Source organism: Gopherus flavomarginatus, chromosome 2, assembly GCF_025201925.1.
Source record: "Gopherus flavomarginatus isolate rGopFla2 chromosome 2, rGopFla2.mat.asm, whole genome shotgun sequence".
NCBI lineage: Eukaryota > Metazoa > Chordata > Testudines > Testudinidae > Gopherus > Gopherus flavomarginatus.
In genome coordinates, this window is record NC_066618.1 from 137,744,174 (window position 1) to 137,747,651 (window position 3,478).

Sequence of the window (3,478 nt, forward strand, 5' to 3'; positions counted from 1 at the left end):
TCTGTCACAGATATTTCTCCAGGCTCTGCAGCCTTCCCCTCTCCTGAGATAGACTAGAATCATAGACTATCAGGGTTGGAAGGGACCTCAGGAGGTCATCTAGTCCAACCCCCTGCTCAATGCAGGACCACTCCCCAACTAAATCCCCAAATGACTCCCTCAAGCGTTGAACTCACAACCCTGTGTTTAGCAAGCCAATGCTCAAACCACTGAGCTATCCCTCCCCCTGGTTTCTAAGGGGACACTTAGATATGAACCAAGGACCACTTGATCTGCAGTCAAACACTCTACCACTGAGCTATACCCCCATGACTGCTATACCCTGACATGTACACCACAATTTTACAGCCACATATCCTGAGCCTTGGGATCCTGTCAGCTGGCATTGGCCAGCAGCAGGTGTTCAATTGCAGGGTAGATATACCCTGAGCGCTCCTTTTTCTAACATTATATCAAATGCCCATTTCTAATATGTAACCTTTGAAGTTAATTTCTGTTTCCAGTGAATGCATCGTTTTAATCTTCCTTCTTAATGGAAAGCCAGCAGCAAGGCCAATTATTTTTCCCCTTGGTATTATTCTCTCAGCTTCCCAGAACATCATATCTTCTACTTTTATACCATTTGGGTTAAAATATTTCTCAGTATAGGATCTGAACAGTTGCTAATAATTAGAAGCTAGAAGCAACAGTCAAACCCCAAAATTATGTATTCATTTTTCATTACTGATTCATAGTCAGATAACTACTTGTCATTTTCCAGTGATTACTTAGAATTATGTAGAATTACTTAATTTTGTTTGGAAATTGCTTAGGGCTTGATTGCTCACTCCCATTGAAATAACCAAGGAAAGGCTTGAGGCTATATGTTTACATTGCAATGTAAGCACAAGGTAGTAGGACTTAAATCTGTGGATTCTGGGTTAGCAAACCCAGGGCTTAAACATCTACAATGATTGTCAACCCTAGCTCAAGAATTTTATAACATAGGCTTAAACCTAGGGCTCTGGCATCCACACTGCAGCACCCAGACTCAAGTCCAGCCAACCATATCCCAGACTTCCTACTGTCCTTCTGAAATGTGGTTTCTCTAGCCCTTTGACTGTCATGCAGTGTGGGAAAATTTGACGCTCCACTCTGAATGTTACAGGAAGTTTGAACAGCTTGCCAACACATCCTGTCGAGTGAATTTTTTGTTCTGTGCAATCTTAGCAACTGGAGCCAGCAATATGGAAAAGGTACCATTTGAAGGACTTCTATTGCTTGTGCTTTCAGTCTTGTTTCAGGAAATGTGCAGAACCTCTGAGAGATGCTAGTGGACTTTTTGGTAGTATTTTATGACCCACCAAAGGTGCCTAAACAGCCTATTGATGGAGCAGGAGTGGGAGCAGGAGGAAGAGGACACAGACATGGAAAATTCAAACTAACTGATGCTGCTCATGATGCTTGGTGTAGGTGCTGATGCTCTCTATGTAGACCAGTGCTTCTGGAGCAGGGCCAGAAGCACAGACTGGTAGAATCACATCGTTATGCAAAACTACTTGGGCTTGCAGTGGAGGAAGTCAGTGGATGTGCTACAAAAGGCTTCCTTATCATTTCAGGCATTCTACATTTTGGAACACATAAAAGTTCTTGTGGTGCTTGATTGGCAAAAGGACATGTTATTCCAAGCTGCTGGTGGGAAACCAGAAGTCTATGTCCCCAAAGTATTCAAACATATAGTGAGTAAAAAGCAAATCTATGAATGGAGTGGGCTGGTTAGCTACCAAAGTGACCCTGGAAAATACACTCTTGTACAAAATGTGACTACCTACCAGGAGTTCCTGCTTCAGGAAGTTTGTAACTATTGTCCTCCTCTGGAAAAGGCAGACCATAGTGGGCTCCTTGTACAGGAGGCCATGAGAAACGAGCAGTTGGAATGATTGGAAACAACCATGGGACTGGTCATAAGTGCGGATCTCACCCACCTGACAGTGGCCACCACCACTCTCAAACAGACTGCCAAATTGGCCCTCCACATGCTGAATACATTGCAGGGAATGATTAAGACTATAATTGAGGCCAGGAACCAACCAACATTGGATTCGGTGTGCTCCCAGCTCCAACAATATTTAACCCAACAAATCTGTAGCATGTGCATGCTATATTGCTATGTATATAGAAGGCCAATAGTAACCCTTGCCACCATGTCAGAGGGAGGATGGAAACTGAAATGGTGACCCCTCACAACAAAATGTTGATTCAGGGTCAAGGAGGGGACTGTCAGAGGCCCCAGGACTCCCTCCCTCAATGGGAGCCATCAAGATTCTAAACCACCATTAATGGCCCACACTTTGTATAATTACAATAGGACCTCAGAATTATACTTCATATTTCTAGCTTCAGATACAAGAATGATACATGCATACAAATAGGAGGAATATATTGAGTAGGTTATAACCTTTATGATACTTTACAAGAGATCTTTTGCATAAAGCATGTTCCAGTTACATCATATTCACACCCATAAGCATATTTCAGTAAAAAATATGGAGTGCAATGTCACAGCCTCTATACTTCAAAGCAATAGGTCTTCAACTCTGGATCCTAGCTGGACATGGGCTTGAACCCTCAGCCCCTGCAGGGTTCTGAGTCTCATCTGAAGCTGGAGAGATTTGTGTGTAGGTGGATTTGGCCTCAAACCTGAGGCCTGGGCTTATATTGCAGGAACTGTTTTCACTTGTGCCCAATTCAATATGGCTTAGAATCAGACTGTTTCAGTACCTGTGGCAGGCCTGCCCACCAATATGCCTGTGTACTATTTTACTGAACACTATAGCAGAAAATACACTCACAAAACCCCACAGTGACAAACATGCTAACACAACACAAAGTGGCTTGTAACAGTGAAGTCACATACAACAGCATGTAGGCTGGTAGTATTTTGGGGTTCTTGTTTCCATGTACTGTGTTGTAGTGAGCAATGCTGCTGTGGCTACATGTTGCACAAAAAGTTTGTGCACTTAGCTATCCTCTGGTGGAGGTACAACCACCTCTGTGTTACCCCATATAGCTGTTACTCCCTCTATCTCTGATCAGCTGTCACATTCCAACCACCACAGAACCTTTGGACACCAACAGTACATTTAGTTTTCAAAGGGCCCAGTGATGACTGAACCTGGTGATATTTCAAACAAAAAGAGCTCTCAGCCAAGCTTGCAGTTGTTTCCATTGCTTCATGTTAAGTCAACAGGCATTCGACGCTTCAGAGAGACACAAAAACAGAGAGTGTCAAACCTGGAAGATGTGTGTTGATTTGTGCAGGTGGCAAGTGAGGGGTGTGCTGTAGGGAGAGACTGTGTGTGTTTAGGATTATTGTGTCTGTGTGGTTTTGAAGAACTGTGGCAGTTGGGCCAAGTAATCCACTGGCTGCGCAGTCCCACCCAAGCGACCAAACTAATTGTTGTATGATAGTTATCCGTAGAATAAGGGTGGTGTTTGG

At 43.6% G+C, this 3,478-nt stretch overlaps 1 non-coding gene across 1 annotated transcript; it reads right to left on the minus strand.

Annotated features, from left to right (window-relative positions):
• Nucleotides 1–236: 236 nt before the first annotated feature.
• TRNAC-GCA (transfer RNA cysteine (anticodon GCA)) lies at nucleotides 237–308 on the minus strand. Its single transcript has one exon. It is a non-coding gene; the product is annotated as a tRNA-Cys (tRNA).
• Nucleotides 309–3,478: the final 3,170 nt, after the last annotated feature.